General features: G+C 40.5%; 1 pseudogene; it reads right to left on the bottom strand.

Moving 5' to 3' along the window:
• Window positions 1-21882, bottom strand: part of LOC149970441 (uncharacterized) — a 50543-nt pseudogene that overhangs the window by 302 nt on the left and 28359 nt on the right.

Raw genomic sequence — 21882 nt, 5'->3', positions numbered from 1 at the left:
AGCAGACTTACTCTGGTGTAGGGTTGTCTATCATACACTTTCCATATCCAAGAGGAGAAAAAGTCCTCAATTGGATTCAGGAAAGGCGAGGATGGAGGGAGGTACAAGTTCATAAACTGCCCATTGATGTTCAACCATTCCCTTACCTGAGCAGCTCGGTGGAAACTGACATTGTCCCACACTATCACATAGGTGGGAATGGGATTCTCATTTAGCTCTTGACACTGCTGCTCTTGAACCTGCTGCTCAAATAAAATATCTCTTAGATTGGCAATAACTCTTAGAAGGTGTTGAGTGTTATATGGCCCGAGTGTAACATGGTGATGTAGAACACCATGGTTGCTGATAGCAGCACAGATTGTGACATTGCCACCTCTTTGACCAGGGACTTCAACAATGGCCCGCTGTCCAATCATGTTTCGGCCTCTCCTTCTCCTCTTTGTTAGATTGAAGCCTGCTTCATCGACAAAGATTAACTCATGGGGTCTGTCCAAGGATTCCAAGTCAAATATTGTCTGTGTAGAAATACAATATACTGTATGTAGGATTTTGTAAGTCTTACAGAGACAGTGCTATACTGTAGAGTACAATTAGGCTTCTGATTCACATACGTTGTATGTACTGAAGAGTAATGTCATTCACATAGTATGTGTTAGTACTGTAGACAATCTGGATTACAGTAAATGTTTCTGAATGTACACTTACTTGCACATACTGAGCTCGCAGTTCTTTCACCCTTGGTGAGTTTCGCTCATAAGGCACTCTGTATACTTGTTTCATTCACATCCTGTTACGATGGATGACACGGTCAATTGTGGAAATGCTCACACTGTCGATTCCCTGGAAGTGTGTGTTGTCTTGTATCACTCGTTCCTGGATTTCTCTGAGTCGTATTGCATTATCTTGAAGGACCATGCCAACTATAACGGCCTCTTGCTCCATAGTGAATATAGCTGTCCTTCCACCTGCATGTGGCAGCCTTGCAATTCTACAAAAAGTAGTTGTGCAGTTACAAAACATATTCATGCAGTACAATACAATACACAGTGATTAACTTTACAAATGTCTATTGAAACAGCTGCATATAGTGTAGTACAGTGAATTTGCAATTACAAAAATACAGCAGTATACTGTACCTGTTCTCTTCTCTGAATGTCCTTACTATGGTGGACACAGAAAATCGGCTCAAATTGGGTTGCACTCTAAGTACTGCTTCCCTCATTGTCAGTCCATGGACAAGAACATGGTCTATAACTGTTGCTCGAATTTCATCAGATATTTCCACTCTTTGTCTTCCTCTTTGTCCTCCTCTTCCTATTTCTTGCCCTCCTCCTCCTCTTCCTCCTTATCGCCCACCTCGCATACGCACTCATCCTCGTCCTCTCACATTGTTTCTTCTATCCATTCTCAGACTTTCTCATCCCCACCTTCAACAACCTGTTTGCTCTCTGAACTGGCTTATGTTGTGTCACATCATTTGAAACAGGTTAAATCAATTTTGAGTGGTTGTGTTCAATCAATGACATTTGTTCTCTATTTGTATTTGATTGTTGCCACTTGTGTTTACCAGTATGGATGACATGTGCATTAGAGTGCAGAATGTGTTTTGAGAATGAGAATGTGTTTAGAGTTTTGCTGAAAAGTCTAAGTGAGATCTGCAAATTGTGTTTTACCATGTGAAATGGTTTAAGGTATTGACAACAGACTGCATACTTAGCTAAATGAGTTCAGGCAACTGAGAATGGGTTTTGTGTTTTTAGTGTTTTAGCAATTGAGAAAAACTGTAACATTGCCAAAGCAAGTGAAATAGATAATATACAAAAGTTAAATAAACAATACAAATTAACAGTAAACATTACACTCACAGAAGTTCCAAGAAAATAAAGACATTTCAAATGTCATATTATCTCTTTCTCTCTCTAAGAATTACTTTGCGTTTCCCAGACATGAGCAAAGAATGTACACGACCTCCATCTGGTTCTTGTTCATTTCCTTGTTACGCACGACAAGCAAAGTAAAAGAGCAGAGTTGATTATGCTTAGCCGTGGGGCACCAGTCTATGGCAAGTGACACGAACATTGAAGAGTCACTCTGTCCTGTTGTCAACAAGGCAGCGCGGTGCATAATCCAGAAACATGCCACACCTTTTTCCATCAAATATGTTAGAATTTTCAAACTAGTTTTCATTGGGAAGGCAGTTAAAACACTTTTTTTTTTTATCAAAAGGAATCACTTTTGCATGTAAAAACACAGAATCCTACTCGTTATTCCACGTGTTTACTTACGCAACTTTGGTTTGGAGCCGACTTCTCCGTGGGCTTTGAACCGGGCACCTGGATCATGCCCAGGAGGAGGTTCCAAAATGAATGCAATCAACTTTGACCCGGAGCAAAACACACCTAACCCGGGCGTATGACCCAGATGAATCAAATTCCCTCACTCTCTTGTGAGTAGGGTCTGTCTGTCTTAGGGGCGTAGTCTGCCGTAGACCCAATGAGAAAAAAGAAGGGGCAAAGACAGAACAGCTAGCAAGGAGCTAGCAAGGAGCCATTGTCAGGACAAGGCCCCTTGGCAGGGATCGCCCCCTCGACACTTGCCGCAATCAGACCATTTTGGAAAATGTTGCATAACGTCATATATGTTACGAATTCCAATTTGTACAATATGTTACACATTTTTTATTTCTTAAGATCCCTGACTGTATCTTTAATAAACAAGGACATTATGACAACAGTCACACAAAGGAACAGTGGCCTCTGTCGCTGGGTGGTCGTTGGCTGTGTTTATTTACAACGCATCAATGGAAGATCAGAGACCCGAAAGGGAAACTTTTTGCCAAGGGAAACTCGACTTTCCATTGTGTCACCTTCAAATCAAATCAAATCAAATGTTATTGGTCACATACAGATGGTTAACAGATGTTAATGCGAGTGTAGCGAAATGCTTGTGCTTCTAGTTCCGACGGTGCAGTAATATCTAACAATTCCCCAACAACTAACTAATACACACAAATCTAAAAGGGGTGAAGGAGAATATGTACATATAAGTATATGAATGAGTGATGGCCGAGCGGCATAGGCAAGGTGCAATAGATGGTATAAAATACAGTACACATATGTGATATGAGTAATGTACGATATGTACACAATATTAAAGTGGCTTTGTTTTAAAGTGACTACTGATCTATTTATTATAGTGGCCAGTGATTTGGTCTCAATGAAGGCAGCAGCCTCTCTGAGTTAGTGATTGCTACGGTTGATCTACCTGATGACGCATGTGACCAACTCTGCTCTTTTCAGATAAGCCCTTTATGCGACAACATAGGGATGCAAAATTTCAACATGTGATAACATGAAACTACATGTGACAACATGTGAACACGTGAAAACACGATCTCGTGAAATAAATATGACAACATGGGCATGCAGAATTTCAACATGTGATACCATGACACTACACGTGACAACATTTGAGCACATGTGAAACCCCAGGTATCAAATGCAATTTGTCATATTTTACTTTGAAAGGCAATATTCACGTTAATTAATTTTAAACAGTCATGGTCCCTTGCAAGTTTTGTCTTGGTTTGTTCCAGGGACGTCCCCAAAGACCTTCCTAAAACATTGTGTCATGGTTCCCTGTAGGGTTTTTGTTGTGGGGTAAATACAGTTCACATTCTGTACATGTCAGTACATACGTACATATAAGTAGGTCACATTTTTTTATTTGTATTTATTTAACATTTATTTAACTAGGCAAGTCAGTTAAGAACCAATTGTTATTTACAATGACGGCCTACCCTGCGGGGACCGGGGCTGGAATTAAAGATACAAATCAATTACATTCAAATATAGGAAAAAACACACATCACGATAAGAGAGACAACACAACACTACATCAAGAGAGACCTAAGACAACAACATAGCATGGCAGCAACACATGACGACACAGCACGATAACAACACAATATGACAACAACATGGTAGCAACACAACATGGCAGCAGCACAAAACATGGTACAAACATTATTGGGTCCAGACAACAGCACAAAGGGCAAGAAGGTAGAGACAACAATACATCACACAAAGCAGCCACATGGGGGAGAGGAGTTGTGCTGTGAGGTGTTGCTTGATTTGTTATTCTTTTAACCTGGGGTACAAACCTGCGGTACAAAAAGGTCAAAGGTACACTTCACTTCACAGGTACACATATAAACTCACATCTAGTTCAGTACCTTGTATGTATAATGGGACATTGTTCGACCCAATATTTTGAATATAAGGTACGATCATCACTGTGCTTTGAGAGGTGCTGGAAATGTACTGGTCGTTGTTAGCATATTTTGGGGCGTGGTTCAATATTTGTTTATTTGTGCCAACCATCAGTGGAACTATTGTGTCAGTTTAAGTGTTTGATGGTTTTGCTAATGTTACTTTAACAACACCCTAGATATATGTTCTGCTCTAGTGTGTTGAAAATAAGTTCATTGCTCAAGGCTTTGATTAATACAGTGTATGTTAGTGGCACATGCTGGTTAAAATAATGATATACTGAACAAAAATATAATTGCAGCATGTTTTGTTAGCTGAAATAAAAGACCCATGAATTTTTCCATACCAAGAACTGTATTTCTCTCTAATTTTGTGCACATGTTTGTTACATTCCTGTTAGTGAGCATTTCTCCTTTGCCAAGATTATCCATCCAGCTGACAGATGTGGCATATCAAGAAGCTGATTAAACAACATGATCATTACACAGGTGCACCTTGTGCTAGGAACAATAAAAGGCCACTCTAAAATGTGCAGTTTAGTCACACAACCCAATGCCACAGATGTCTCAGGTTTTGAGGGAGTGTGCAATTGGCATGCTTACTGCAGGAATGTCCAACAGAGCTGCTGCCAGATAATTGATTGTTAAATTCTCTACCATAAGCCTCCTCCAATATCATTTTAGAGAATTTGGTAGTACGTCCATCCGGTCTCACAACCACAGACCATGCGTTACCACACCAACCCAGGACCGCCACATCCTGCTTCTTCACCTGGGGAATTGTTTGAGACCGGCCACCTGGACAGCTGATGAAACTGAGGAGTATTTCTGTCTGTAATAAAGCCCTTTTGTTTGGGAAAATGCATTCAGTGGGTGGGCCTATGCCCACCCATGGTTGCACCCCTGCCAAGTCAAGTGAAATCCATAGATTAGAGCCTAATACATTTATTTCAATTGTTTGATTTCCTTAAATGAACTTTCTCAGTAAAATCGGTGAAATTGTTGCATGTTGCATTTATATTATTGTTCAGTGTAGATGATGTGCCACACCCTGTAGCCGCGTGAGCGGTGCAGCCTTTTTGTCTTCCACCAAACACAGCTTCAGATGGTCACGTGCGTCTGACAAAGTGATAGAGGCATTGGCACACTGCTTTTGAAGTACACTGCTTAGCTATTTCGACGCATGCATCGGAGCTGCAGCATCAAACGTAACCTTACTGCTTTACTGTGAAGAGGATATTATTGTTGCCAGAAGTTGCTGTGAATTTCTCATTTCTTAACTGGAAACTATTTGTCAGTAAGTTATTGTAAAAGTCACAATAACTTACTGGCAAAATGTTGACAGTAACCTACAGGAAGGACACTTGCTGCCAATAGCAGTCTTGCCATTAACCTTCTGTTCCTTCACTGACTCTTCTGTTGACAACATGCACATCACTTGCTGACTGGCAGCCTACTGTAACAGCCGTAGCCTGTCAGAAGACTGCAGGCATGGCTAATTCTAGGTGTGGTTTTCAACAAGCTCTTTTTGGTGTCCCATTAGAGGAAATGTCATCCCAGTTAATATGGTCTGTTCATAAACATTACATGTGTACACTGTTAGTTCTGCAGCCCTGTTAAAAGCTGGCTGGAGTGAATATAATACTGATAAACCTGAAGCTATTTAAATTACAACTAATCACCATGAAATTGTACTACTCACTTCACTACCAGGCCATCAAGTTTGTGAGTGAAGAATTACCTACAATAAGTCACTCTGAATTTCACAATAACCCACTTGCAACTAGTTGACAGTAAATTATTAAGAATTAAACAACTGTCTGTGAACCAGATGCCATTAATCTGCTAGAAAAGGCACAGTAACCTCTAAGCCAGGGCTGTCCAACCCTATTCCTGGAGAGCTACCATCCTGTAGGTTTTCACAACAACCCTAACCTAGCTCACCTGATTCTAATAATTAGCTGGTTGATAAACTGAATCGGCCACTCAGGAACATTCACTGTCTTCTTGGTAAATAACTCAAGCAACGGAGGCTGCTAAGGGGAGGTTGGCTCATAATAATGTTTGGAGTGGAGTCAATTGAATGGTATCAACAACATGGAAATCCTATGTTTGATGATGTCGATACCATTCCATTGACCCCATTCCAGCCATTATTATGAGCCATCCTCCCCTGAACTCCAGTTTAGATTTGGCTTTGTGTTTTAGGTTATTGTCCTATAGAAAGGTGACTAAATCTGGAAAGCAGACCTGAACCAGGTTTTCCTCTAGGATTTTGCCTCTGCTTAGTTCCATTTCATTTCTTTTTTATCCTGAAAAGCTCCCCAGTCCTTAACACTTACAAGCATGCCTATAACATGATGCAGCCAGTTCTCTGCTGCCAATGACTGGAACGAACTACAAAAATCTCTGAAACTGGAAACACTTATCTCCCTCACTAGCTTTAAGCACCAGCTGTCAGAGCAGCTCACAGATTACTGCACCTGTACATAGCCCACCTATAATTTTGCCCAAACAACTACCTCTTTCCCTACTGTATTTATTATATTTATTTATTTATTTTGCTCCTTTGCACCCCATTATTTTTATTTCTACTTTGCACATTCTTCCACTGCAAATCTACCATTCCAGTGTTTTACTTGCTATATTGTATTTACTTTGCCAAACCATGCTTGAAAATATGGAGAGTGGTAGTCAGTAATGTGATGTATTGGATTTGCCAAACAGTGGTGTAAAGTACTTCATAAACAATACCTAAAGTACTACTTTTGTACTTTTTGAGGGTATCTGTACTTTACTATTTATATTTTTGACTACTTTTACTTTTACTTCACTACATCCCCCCCCCCCCCCCAAAAAAAATGTACTTCCTACCCAATACATTTTCCCTGACACCCAAAAGTACTCGTCACATTTTGAATACTTAGCAGGACAGGAAAGAGTGTTGGAGGATTTTGAAATTATTTACACTTTTACTTTTAATTCTTAAGTATATTTAAAACCAAATACTTTTAGACTTTTACTCAAGTAGGATTTTATTGGGTGACTTTCACTTGAGTCATTTTTTATTAAGGTGTCTTTACTTGTGACAATTAGGTACTTTTTCCACCACTGGCACAATTTTTTTTTGCAGTATTACCTTAATGCCTTGCTGCAAACAGGATGCCTGTTTTGGAATATTTCTTATTCTGTACAGTCTTCCTTCTTTTCATTCTGTCAATTAGGTTAGTATTGTGAAGTAACAATGCTGTTGATCCATCCTCAGTTTTCTCCTGTCACAGCCATAAAACCCTGTAACTGTTTTAAAGTCACCATTGGCCTCATGGTGAAATCCCTGAGCGGTTTCCTTCCTTTCCTGCAACTGAGTTAGGAAGTGACTGGGTGTATTGATACACCATCCAAAGAGTAATTAATAACTTCACCATGCTCAAAGGGGTAATCAATGTCAGCTTCTTTTTTTTACCCATCTACCAATAGGTGCCCTTTACGAGGCATTGGAAAACCTTCTTTGTCTTTGAGGTTGAATCTGTATTTGAAATGTACTGCTCGACTGAGGTATCTTACAGATAATTGTACGTGTGGGGCACAGAGACGAAGTAGTTATAAGAAAATCACGTTAAACACCGTTATTGCACACAGAGTTAGTCCATGCAACTTGTTAAGAAAACTGTTACTCCTGAACTTATTTGCCATTACAAAGGCTTGCCATAACAAGGGGTTGAATACTAATCTGCAAAACATTTTCATTTTTAGTTAATGGATTGAAAAAGAAACACAAAAAAATACACTTTGACATTATAGGGTATTGTGTGTAGGGTATTGTGTGTAGGGTATTGTGTGTAGGGTATTGTGTATAGGGTATTGTGTATAGGGTATTGTGTATAGGGTATTGTGTATTGTGTATAGGGTATTGTGTGTAGGGTATTGTGTATAGGGTATTGTGTGTATGGTATTGTGTATAGGGTATTGTGCATAAGGTATTGTGTATATGGTATTGTGTATAGGGTATTGTGTGTAGGGTATTGTGTATAGGGTATTCTGTTTAGGGTATTGTGTATAGGGTATTGTGTATATGGTATTGTGTGTAGGGTATTGTGTGTAGGGTATTGTGTATAGGGTATTGTGTCTAGGGTATTGTGTATAGGGTATTGTGTATAGGGTATTGTGTCTAGGGTATTGTGTATAGGTATTGTGTGTAGGGTATTGTGTATAGGGTATTGTGTATAGGGTATTGTGTATAGGGTATTGTGTATATGGTATTGTGTATAGGGTATTGTGTATAGGTATTGTGTATAGGGTATTGTGTATAGGGTATTGTGTATAGGGTATTGTGTGTAGGTCAGTGACCAAAAAACATCTAAATGCAATCTATTTTAAATTCAGGCTGTAACACTACAAAATGTGGAAAAAGTCAAGGAGTGTGAATATTTCTGAAGGCACTGTATGTTCTTGGTAAGAAATAACCATCTGGTCGCACTGCTGAGATATGAATGCACGCCAGACCAAAATGTTGCAAGTTCAAATCACGAGAGCATTTATGCACACTTATTCTGACGATTAGAAAAAATGAGAGCATTATTGATTTGATTGACTTATTTCAGCAATTTGAGGGTTTTTCTGTATCGCTGTTTAATGTTTTTCGACTATTAAGCACATTGTTTATCTTTACAGCAAGAGTATAGCCTACCTGGCTGGCATGAAAACGAACCACAGGAAAAGCGCCCTCCATTCACTATTTAAGTGCATATATGACATGTATTTTTCCCGCTGCCTCTGTTTCAAGACAGGTGCATGATAATGGTTCCTTCTAAATCAGAACAAATTTCACACATATGTTATTTAGACAAGAAGAAATCAAGAATAGTCTGATGGGTGATAATATTAGCCTATCACTTGTGAATGATGCCCAGCATAGGAAACTGCCATTTTTTTCTCTCAACTTTTTCTAATCCTAGTTGCACACCTCATGTTGTCTAGCCCATAGGCCTATATGTTTCGATAAGGTTTATATCACAACCAAATAACTTCTTAAAACTAAGCACATTAGTCCACTTTACAAGGGGTTTAGAGCTTAACTGTCATTCATATGTAGTGTGTTAGTTTATCAACATTTTAAGCTAAATGTTTTGAACTGTTGCATCAGTCACATTGTGTAAAAATGTTTTGGGGTGCTAGTGCTAGTTGTATTAATTTGGGATCTATTGCATCCCACAACTGTCCCAGACTATCTGACCATTTTTCTCACCGTAGCAGAGCTGGTTTGGCTGTTTTCATGTTATCAAGCACGTCGGCCATATTTAACGGGTGTTGAGCGTTTGTAAATTCATCAGTTATTCTGCGCTCTGGCACACTCAGATGAGAGTCCTCTGTAATAGATAGCCAGAGGGGATTTAAAAGCGCACCCCAGGTGAAAGCTATGATCCCTTATTGATGTCACTTGTTATAAATCCACTTCAAATCAGTGTAGATGAAGGGGAGGAGACAGGTTAATTAAAGGACGATTGTTAAGCCTTGAGGCCTTTAAGACACATAGGGCACCCTCCCATCCCTTTCCCAGTCCCCTCCCCCAATCAGAGGGTGAATGGACAAGACAAAAGATGCAAGTGCCTTTCAAAGGGGTCTGGTAGTAGGTGCCAGGTTTGTGTCAAGGACTGCATTGTTGCTGGGTTTTTCATGCAAAATCATTTCCTGTGTGTATCCAGAATGGTCCACCCACCAATCGACATCCACCAACATTACATAACTGTGGGAAGCATTGGAGTCAATATGGGCCAGTATCCCTGTGGAACGCTTTTGACACCTTGTAGAGTCCATACCCAGACAAATTGAGGCTGTTCTGAGGGCAAACGGGGGTGGGGGTTGTTTTTTAAATGTTTGTGCACTCAGTGTATGTGCAAGTAACAAGTGTTACTGAAGGGGAGCCAATGCCTTCAGTCCATACTTGTGATGATGGAGGATGACAGGTTAAGTGGTTAGAGATGTGGGGATGTTTTTCAGGGGGTCAGCGAAACTCCTGTGGATATGAGATTTTTAAGGAAGTTTAGTTATTTATTGAACATAACTTTCTGTTGGAAACGTTACTTACACTTTCTTTCCAAATTGTTAATGTAATGGTGCAATCAACTGAAACCTCATACAGAATCCACTCAAGAACTGCATAAAGTTAACATTAACAATCATAAACTTTTTGTGAATGCTCGTTGAGACTGACACTGATAAAACCAGTTCTGTCACTATCCCCCAAAAATAAGCAACACCAGCATTGGTGTAATACAGTTTCTCTGGGCCCCTCACCCCTAAAAAAGGAAGAAATAGAACGGTCAGCCACTATATAGTTGGCCTGTAGACTACTGATCGCTGTCTATGGTCCTGAAATTGCGACATGTCTATGTGGCTGCCTATCAAATCGATGATAGGCTTCCTGTGGTGCCAGGGCATGTAGCCTATAGCTTTGCTTTAGCTTATGGATGAATGTTTATTGCTAGACCTATTTGGTTGTAATTTTCTCATGTTAATCCAAACATTTCATGAAGCTATACGCGGTGTCGTAAGGCTGCCATGATTTAGGCTGCTGGCTGGCGGCAATAATAGAATGACTTGTTTTGTAATTAAAGTTGGAAATTCAAACATTGTAGATTGTAAAATAAATGTTGAATACAACAGCATACTAATCAGCAGCCAATAGATTAAAAATATATATATACAAATGTCCTGTATGGCCTGTCTGAACCTGCATGACATAAGTCGTCCTCGGCTCTCTACCAGCTTGGATTGAAACTTGTTTGGCGTAAACCCAGTCTATTTATGCCAAATAATTCAGTAAATCTACCCTAAAAACAACAGTGTACTATGGATTGTTTCATTATGCAGTGTAGCCTACTATCTATAGCATGTATATAGTATTTAGCTGCTATTAAGCTGCTACACATCACAGACAAATTGAAATGGTTCACCCACACACAGACATTGTGGTGAAGAAGGCGCAACAGCACCTCTGCAACCTCAGAAGGCTGAAGAAATTTGGCTTGTCACCCAAAACCCTGACAAACTTTTACAGATGCACAATTGAGAGCATCCTGTCGGGCTGTATCACAGCCTGGTACGGAAACTGCACCGCCCTCAACCGCAAGGCTCTCCAGAGGGTAGTGCGGTCTGCACAAACTACCTGCCCTCCATGACACCTACAGCACCCGAAGAGGTAGGCCAAAAAAGATCATCAAGGGCAACATCCACCCGAGCCACTTCCTGTTCACACTGCTACCATCCAGAAGGCGAGGTCAGTACAGGTGCATCAAAGCTGGGACTGAGAGATTGAAAAACAGCTTCTATCTCAAGGCCATCAGACTGCTAAACAGCAATCACTAACTCAGAGAGGCTGCTGTCTACATTGAGACCCAATCACTGAACACTTTAATAAATGGATCACTTAAACAATGCCACTTTAAATAATGCCACTTAATAATGTTTACATAGAGTGGCAAGAAAAAGTATGTGAACCCTTTGGAATGACCTGGATTTCTGCATAAATTGGTCATCAAATTTGATCTGATCTTCATCCAAGTAACAACAATAGACAAACATAGTGTGCTTCAACTAATAACACACATTATTGTATTTTTCTTGTCTATATTGAATACATCATTTAAACATTCACAGTGTAGGTTGGAAAAATTATGTGAAGCCCTAGCCTAATGACTTCTTCAAACACTAATTGGAGTCAGGAGTCAGCTAACCTGGAGTCCAATCAATGAGACGAGATTGGAGATGTTGGTTAGAGCTGCCCTGCCCCATAAAAAACGCTCACAAAATTTGAGTTTGCTAATCACAAGAAGCATATCCTGATGTGAACCATGACTCGAACAAAAGAGATCTCAGAAGACCTAAGAATTGTTTACTTCATCAGTCCACGGTAAGACAAATTTTCTATAAATGGAGAAAGTTCAGCACTGTTGCTACTCTACCTATGAGTGGCCGTCCTGCAAAGATGACTGCAAGAGCACAGCGCAGAATGCTCAATGAGGTTAAGAAGAATCCTAGAGCATCAGCTAAAGACTTACAGAAATCTCTGGAACATGCTAAAACCTGCCTACGATACGTAAAACACTAAACAAGAATGATGTTCATGGGAGGACACCACGGAAGAAGCCACTGCTGTCCAAAATAAACATTGTTCCATGTCTGAAGTTTGCAAAAGTGCACCTGGATGTTCCACAGCGCTACTCGCAAAATATTCTGTGGACAGATGAAGCTACAGTTGAGTTCTTTGGAAGGAACACACAACACTACTATATGTGTGGAGAAAAAAAGGCTCAGCACACAAACATCAAAACCTCATCCCAACTGTAAACTATGGTGGAGGGAGCATCATGTTTGGGGCTGCTTTGCTGCCTCAGGGCCTGTACAGCTTGCTATCATCGATGGAAAAATATATTCCCAAGTTTATCAAGACATTTTGCAGGAGAATGTTAGGCTCTCTGTCCGCCTATTGAAGCTCAACAGAAGTTGTGTCATGCAACAAGACAATGACCCAAAACACAGATGTAAATCAACAACAGAATGGCTTCAACAGAAGAAAATACGTCTCCTGGAGTGGCCCAGTCAGAGTCCTGACATCAAATCAAATCAAATCAAATTTATTTATATAGCCCTTCGTACATCAGCTGATATCTCAAAGTGCTGTACATAAACCCAGCCTAAAACCCCAAACAGCAAGCAATGCAGGTGTAGAAGCACTGACATCAACCCGATTGAGATGCTGTGGCATGACCTCAAGAGAAGTTCACACCAGACATACCAAGAATATTGCTGAACTGAAACAGTTTTTTTTTTAAAGAGGAATGGTCCAGAATTCCTTCTGACCGTTGTGCAGGTCTGATCCGCAATTACAGAAAACGTTTGGTTGAGGTTATTGCTGCCAAAGGACGGTCAACCAGTTATTAAATCCAAAGATTCACATACTTTTCCCACCCTGCACTGTGAATGTTTACACGGTGTGTTCAATGAAGACATGAAAACGTATAATTGTTGTGTATTATTAGTTTAAGCAGACTGTGTGTCTATTGTTGTGACCTAGATGAAGCTCTGATCACATTTTATGACCAATATATGCAGAAATCCAGGTATTTCCAAAGGGTTCACATACTTTTTTCTTGCCACTGTATCTTACATTACTCATCACATGTATATACTGTATTTTATACCATCTATTGCACCATGCCTATGCCGCTCGGCCATCGCTCATACACATATTTATATGTACATATTCTCATTCACCCCTTTACATTTGTGTGTATTAGGTAGTTGTTGGGGAATTGTTAGATTACTTGTTAGATATTACAGCACTGTCGGAACTAGAAGCACAAGTACTTCGCTACACTCACATCAACATCTGCTAACCATGTGTGTGTGACCAATAAAATGTGATTTATAAACAAAACAAAAAAGGACATCAAATAGCTTAACAATGATCAAAAAAAAGTAGTCGGCTTGAGAATACATTTAGCCACTATTTTTTTGAACATTCTGTTCAACATTTCCCAATATAAACATACATAGACACACAAAATGAACAATTTATTCCTATATCCCCCGAGTCCCTAGTAACCTAACTGCACGTAGGGCTCCCTCCCATCCCTTTCCCAGTCCCCTCCCTATTCCCCCAGTACTAGCTCGTCAGATAGGCCGAAATACAACAATTGCAGTGAGAAAGATAAATAAACTAGATCAGTGTAAAATGTCAAATGAAACACAGTGATCAGATGGTATTTACACATGAATAAGGTTTTCGACACATCACTTATCACATATCATAAATCGATCTGGCTAACTTATAAAAACAAGAACAAAATAAATACAATAATAGAAGGATCAGTTGAACTCAGCAGGTTTTGTCTGGCTAATAGCCTATACAAATGGGCTGCAATCATCAAGGCAAATTAAACTTGAGACTCCACTGGTCTTCTTTTGTTGTCCTGAGACATTGTGCATTGTATGTCCATTGCGCTGCACACAATTTAAACTTAGCCTTGAATGATGCATTCCAAGATATACCAGAGATAAGGGACTATTGATATTGCAAGCACATAACTCAAACAGAAGGTTCACCAGTATGAAGAAAATCGCCAATCGCTTTTTATGTTTGAGCCCTCAAGAACGGTTGTCCGCGATGTCCTTTATGCATCTGCTAATTTATCGTCTGTCCAGTATCCAGACGACCTGTCCCCTTGTCTCTTTCTTTGACGTGTTGAGGCGAGAGGCTCAATTAAAAATGCTGAACTGCTGTATTTGCACCCCTCCCTTCTGCCCAGTTTTCCTGATGTTGGTATGGCAATCAAGCTCATTTTAACCATCTCTGTAGCTGTCGCTTCTGTGGAGAGATTGTTTTCTAAACTAAAACTCATAAAGAACTGCCAAGAGCAAAGCATTAGGCTCTCGGTCTGATATGCACATTTGAACACCTGAGTAAGCTCCGCTCATTGCACTGGTACGGTCGTAGCCTTGGCCACGTGTTTGTTCACCGATGTCCCCTTCCTTTAAATCAGTTCAATTCTTCATTTTTCAAGGCCTGAGGCACTTTGATCAGTCACGTTCTTGAAGCCCAAGAAACAAATCATTAGCTTCCCAGAACATATGGAATTTTAAAAGGTTTATGAATTACATTTTGGAGGGTTATTATCAAAATGATTTATAATTTTTTTTTTTTAAATAGAGATCTATGACAGGCGCATGGGCCCCCAGAGCTCGTGCCCCCCCGCTCTCACCCCTGGCCCTACCCTCTATTGAGGGTTAGCCTTCCTGTCAGCTTAACAGTCACGCTGGACCAGAGCCACTTTGCTCTGACACAAAGGAAACTGTGGTAAAACAGGAAGTGCTTTGTTTCTCTCTGCAAATATTTCATCACTCTGCAGCAGGCCCTAACAGCCCCTGGCAGAGCTAAAAATACACACACGTTCGGCAGGCCTTAACATCTACTTGCATAAAGTTACATACACAAACAAAAGCCTGCATGATTGAAAGTTTTGGTAAGAACTAGTGCGGAGAAGAATTTAAAAAATAAATAATTTCACTGTACTTCACAGTGAGATGTTTTTGGATCTGTTACGGTCATTTCATTAATAATGGGAACCAGGACATTGGGGACAGAGAATCGCTGCCGGCCCTTTAAGATTCCCCACTGCAGTTCCAATAATGTGTGGTATATCAACACAGGTCGCTGCTTGAGCAATGTTTCTCTTTAGTCCAAAATATACCATTTCTGTTTCACTTTTCTCAAAAAGCCAGTCTGACAGATGTGAGCAGAAGGCGATTTTACTTGTCCCCACACCCTCTTTGTGTATACACTGCTCAAAAAAATAAAGGGAACACTAAACCTCAAACTCAATGCAAGACCTCAACCTCATGTCTTGTTATTTTTGTATTTTGTCGTGTTCAGTGATTATTAAAGTATCTTGGACACTTACCACGCTGCGTATTGGTCCGATCCTTGCTACTCCTCCTCGAAGAGGAGTTACACCCGGCATCAAAGATTAAAGAAAGAGAAGAGACAGAAATGTTCTAACACACGTACGCACGTGTACATGCACACACACCCTAGTGTACATGCACACACACCCTAGTGTGCATGCGTCACCGTAGGGATGGTGCCAGGTTTCCTCCAGATGTGACGCTATGCATTGAGGCCAAAGAGTTCAAACTTGGTTTCATCAGACCAGATAATCTTATTTCTCATGGTCTGAGAGTCCTTTAGGTTCCTTTCGGAAAACTCCAAGCGGGCTGTCACGTGCCTTTTACTGAGGAGTGGCTTCCGTCTGGCCACTCTACCATAAAGGCCTGATTGCTGGAGTGCTGCAGAGATGGTTGTCTTTCTGGAAAGTTATCCCATCTCCACAGAGGAACTCTGGAGCTCTGTCAGAGTGACCATCGGGTTTTTGGTCACCTCCCTGATCAAGGCCCTTCTCCCCCGATTGCACAGTTTGACAGGGCGTCCAGCTTTAGAAAGAGTCTTGGTGGTTCCAAACTTCTCCCATTTAAGAATGATGGAGGCCACTGTATTCTTGGGGACCTTCAATGCTGCAGACATGGTTTGGTACCCTTCCCTAGATCTGTGCCTCGACACAATCCTGTCACGGAGCTCTACGGACAATTCCTTCCAACACATGGCTTGGTTTTTGCTCTGGCATGTCCTGTCAACTGTGGGGTCTTATACAGACAGGTATGTGCCTTTCGAAATCATGTCCAATCAATTGAATTTGCCACAGATGGACACCAATCAAGTTGCAGAAACATCTCAAGGATGATCAATGGAAACAGGATGCACCTGAGCTCAATGTCGAGTCTCATAGCAAAGGGTCTGAATACTTATGTAAATAAGGTATTTCTGTTTTTCATTTTTTATAAATGTGCAAACATTTCAGTTGGCGCTTTGTCATAAGTTGGTATAGTGTGTCCAATAGGACAACAACCCTAAGAACACAGCCAAGACAACAAAGGAGAGGCTTCGGGAAAAGTCTCTGAATGTCCTTGAGTGGCAAAGCCAGAGCTCGGACTTGAACCCGATTGAACATCTCGAGGGACCAGACAATAGCTATGCAGCAATGCTTCCCAACCAACCTGACAGAGTTTGAGAGGATCTGCAGAGAAGAATGGGAGAAACTCCCCAAATACAGGTGTGCCAAGCTTGTAGAAGACTCAAGGCTATAATTGTTGACAAAGGTCCTTCAACAAAGTACTGAGTAAAGGGTCTGAATATTTATGTAAATGTGAAATGTATCTTTTTATAAATTAGCAAACATTTCTAAAAAAACAGTTTTTGCTTTGTCATTATTTTTTTATCTTTATTTAACTAGGCAAGTCAGTTAAGAACAAATTCTTATTTTCAATGACGGCCTAGGAACAGTGGGTTAACTGCCTGTTCAGGGGCAGAACGACAGATTTGTACCTTGTCAGCTCAGGGATTAGAACTTGCAACCCTTTCGGTTAGTAGTCCAACTCTCTAACCACTAGGCTACCCTGCCACCCCTGTCATTATGGGTCATTGGGTGAAGATTGAAGAGGAACAATTTAAAAAAATATATATTTTAGAATAATGCTGTAAACCTAACAAAATGTGGAAAAAGTCAAGGTGTCTGAATACTTTCCACTGTACTTTCAAAAAGTGATGTTGTTGCAATCTGTACAAGACTCACAGCTTTCGTTGTTGTTTTGCTATTTTGCTGGATAATGAATGTGCACCAGGCGAGTGCCCAAAGCAAAAGAAAGAGAGGGAAAATAATGAATTATTGCAACAATTATGTTTGATGAGACATCCAGATAGGTCTTTACTTGTTTATTTGGACAATGGTGTAACTGTATCCTTGTAGGTAGATGTTTTCTTATTTTGTTTTGATTTATTCTGATTGTGTTGAATGGCCCAGGGGTGGAAATGACAGCCAACACCAAAATGGAAACATCAGAGAAGAAAAAAAGACAGGTGACTGGAAGAAGAGAGAGAGAGAGAGATAGAGAGAGGTGGGGGAGGTGTTTGGCATGTTCTATGCCATGTTTGTGGTTCTGAAAGATTTTTCTGCAAAGTTTATTTTTTATTTGTATCTTTATCTAATTTTCTGGCTACAGAGTGATGACAGGTTACAGAGACAGATATGTTAAATACAGAGGGGGTGATAGCTCCAGGTCAACCCGCGTAGTGTAAACGCACATGCATGCAAGCAAGGACATACACACCCACACACACTATCACAATGCAGACATATACTCTTAAAACACACAAGCCAATCAATCGCTAAGCAGCTCTCTTTAAAAGGTAAATGACAAGGTTGGGTAGGTTACTTTATACATGAAATCTGTTACAGTTACTAGTTACCTGTTCAAAATTGTAATTAGCACCACCATTTTTGGATTACCCAATTTAACATAATCTGATTACTTTCAGTTACTTTTGGATTACTTTTTAAAAATGTATTAGAAAAATACAAAAATGATCAATCAAAAGCATATGGAGTGTCATCATAGTGGTCTCTGATTTATGGTCAGACACACTCAGGTGGAACAAACTTAAACTTGCGCCTTTTCATAATGCTGAAATGAATGTAATTGTGAAAACAGTATGTCAATATGTCAATATGTATCGCAAACATCCTTTTGGAATATAAAAGTAATCCAAGAAGTAATCACCTAGTTTTTCAAAGCATCTGTAATCTGATTACAATATTTTAGCTGTTAATGTAACTGATTACAGCTACAGGTTTTTTTGTAACCAGTTACTCCCCAATCCTGGTAATTGACAGTTGCAGTAAGGTTTTATGTGCATTTACCAGAGCTCATTTAATTCAAAGGAATGCAAGAGAGGACAAGTATGTAGTGGGATGATAGGGCAATGATAGAACGCTGAACTGAACTGAAATGTAAAGTTTGTTCTTCCATTACTGCCACAACTACTTCACCAGGTGAAACAAAACGCAATTATTCTGAGTAAAGGAGCCGTACGCGAGCCAGAACAGCTCATAGGGCAGGTGCCTATCTCCTGTAGCATGACACAGCTTGATGTGCAAGTACATCCCCTGGACCGTTTCCTTAATCTATTACAGGGCTTTACCCCCCAATCTATCTCCTTAATGCTGAGTGCCAAGCCAAGAAGCAATAGGTTTAACAGTTGTCAGTATGACTCAGCCAGGATTGAACTCACAATCTTCCAATCACAGAGTGGACACTCTGAGTCCCTAAAGAGGAAGAGGGTTGAAAAGCTTTGCAGCTGTATTCCTTGGATTGTGACATGATGTTTTCTGAAACATGCAAACTGTGCCATCTATTTACTGAGTGTAAATATATGTACAGAGTATTGTTGTTCTCTTTTTGACTGCCAGCGTGTCATGGAAAGTAATATCCCAACCTGCAGTCCCAAAAGGTTCCAAGATCGACTGTCATGTAAATATTAACCTGTTATGTCAGCCAGAGTCAGAATATGAAACAGAGCAAACAGCTGAGCTCATACATCCATGTCCATTGAGCCATTTTGTATAGACTGGAGGGAGGCCAGCATTTGAATTTAGGAAAGCATAGCTGTTTCCTAGGCCGTGCATGGTTTAGTTTGATGATGAGCCTTCAACATTTACTGTGCGCACATTGAGCACACTGCACACACGCACACGTACACACACGCGCACACGCACACACACTCAAGCAAGGAAGAGGGACATGTAGAACTTGTTATTTGTTCTCTGAGCTGCCGGAGGGGAATACCTTAACATTGTTAAGACTTGTTCCTCTAAAGCTTATGTTAAAACCGCACACGAAAGCGTAAAGATGATGAGCATGATTTAAGCCATAACTGTCTTTGCCCCCCTTGTGACTGTTCCCATTTGGAGGGAAAGGGTTGGCCTAGATTGAACTCCACATCCAAACAATATGGCAGCCTGAATGAAAGAGCTCTCAAATGTGTGCATATGCACACACATTGGAGCATGCATGCACAGAAACATGAAAAGAGAATATTTTTGTAACTTCTCCTACAGAATCTCAAGCCCTATTCTAATCCAAATGTACAGTGATTTCTATAGCCTGATCAATGTGAGTATATATTACATACAGAAGATGCTCCTTAAGTCTCGTCTGACACAGAAAGAAACAGGAAATGTTGTCTTCTCTGAAAGGACCAGCAAAATGATTGCTGAAACACACACACGCACGCACACGCACGCACGCACGCACGCACACACACACACACACACACACACACACACACACACTCAGACATATCAAATCAAATCAAATGTATTTATATAGCCCTTCGTACATCAGCTGATATCTCAAAGTGCTGTACAGAAACCCAGCCTAAAACCCCAAACAGCAAGCAATGCAGGTGCAGAAGCACGGTGGCTAGGAAAAACTCCCTAGAAAGGCCAAAACCTAGGAAGAAACCTAGAGAGGAACCAGGCTATGTGGGGTGGCCAGTCCTCTTCTGGCTGTGCCGGGTGGAGATTATAACAGAACATGGCCAAGATGTTAAATGTTCATAAACGACCAGCATGGTCAAATAATAATAATCACAGGCAGAACAGTTGAAACTGGAGCAGCAGCATGGCCAGGTGGATTGGGGACAGCAAGGAGTCATCATGCCAGGTAGTCCTGAGGCATGGTCCTAGGGCTCAGGTCCTCCGAGAGAGGGAAAGAAAGAGAGAAAGAGAGAATTAGAGAGAGCATACTTAAATTCACACAGGACACCGGATAGGACAGGAGAAGTACTCCGGATACAACAAACTGACCCTAGCCCCCCGACACATAAACTACTGCAGCATAAATACTGGAGGCTGAGACAGGAGGGGTCAGTAGACACTGTGGCCCCATCCGATGATACCCCCAGACAGGGCCAAACAGGAAGGATATAACCCCACCCACTTTGCCAAAGCACAGCCCCCACACCACTAGAGGGATATCTTCAACCACCAACTTACCATCCTGAGAGAAGGCCGAGTATAGCCCACAAAGATCTCTGCCATGGCACAACCCAAGGGAGGGCGCCAACCCAGACAGGAAGATCACGTCAGTAACTCAACCCACTCAAGTGACGCACCCCTCCTAGGGACGGCATACGCACGCGCACGCACGCACACACACACACACACACACACACACACACATGCACGTTGGTGTTCCCCCATTTCCCTGAACAACAACTTGGTGAGATAAACCACAGCTGTCCTAGTTTTTAAAGAATATGCTGTTATGTTTGACAACCTTACACACTAAAGTATGGTAGGCACTCCCTGACATACCTTATGGAATTCTTGTGAGGTCGAAAGATCATTTATGGGACTATAAGTTTCTATGTGACATTTTGGTCAAAAATGAGTTATTCACATAGAGTTGCTCTTTATGTGGGCCTTACCAAGTGATATATGTCTGATAAAAAAAAATAATAAGAAAGTTATATTGGTGCAAATACCTTTTAACTTGGTGCTATGAGGTTCTATCTCCAATCCAATCACGCAATGCTGGGTTGTCAATCAAAAATAATTGTTTGTAAGGTGATATACTTATTGACTCATGAAAGAGGAAAACATCACAAAACAGTTCTGGGATCTGGGACTTTTAGCAGATAGTAGCTTCTGGTCCTCTTTTCACTTTTCAGAAGAATGCCCATGGTGTAAGCTCTGTTGTTTTTGTCCTGTTCTATATTAATACTAAAACCTCCATAAAAGGAGTATTTCACTGAAATTTGAAACTTACCACATTTTATTGATAACTTGCAAGTAGTTTACTGACTTTGGGTGTCAGACACCAGAAAAATCTATCAGTTTACTCATCCAGAGCTAAGCTTTAGCAATGTTGCTAGTAATCCATAGGATATAGTTTATTTTAGGGAACTATCGCTTTAATAAATGTGTGATGAACATGAAATAGTATATTTGATGATGTGATTAGAAAGAAAGGCGGGTATTCTCATTAAATGTCTGTACTTTTCTATTTAATTGAAATAAATGTAATAACTTTTTTAAATACTTTGCACTTTAGGTACCTTTAAAGGTGAGGACCTTAACAGTTTGTGAAAGAAGAATTCACTACAAAACAGTTCTGAGAAATGAAAACTGTTATGCCCAGTATCTCAGAACTATGCTTTG

This window comes from Oncorhynchus mykiss, chromosome 29, assembly GCF_057628025.1.
Source record: "Oncorhynchus mykiss isolate SJ-2025 chromosome 29, ASM5762802v1, whole genome shotgun sequence".
NCBI lineage: Eukaryota > Metazoa > Chordata > Actinopteri > Salmoniformes > Salmonidae > Oncorhynchus > Oncorhynchus mykiss.
Note: the sequence above shows the minus strand (reverse complement) of the source record. Positions and strands in the feature narration are given on the sequence as shown.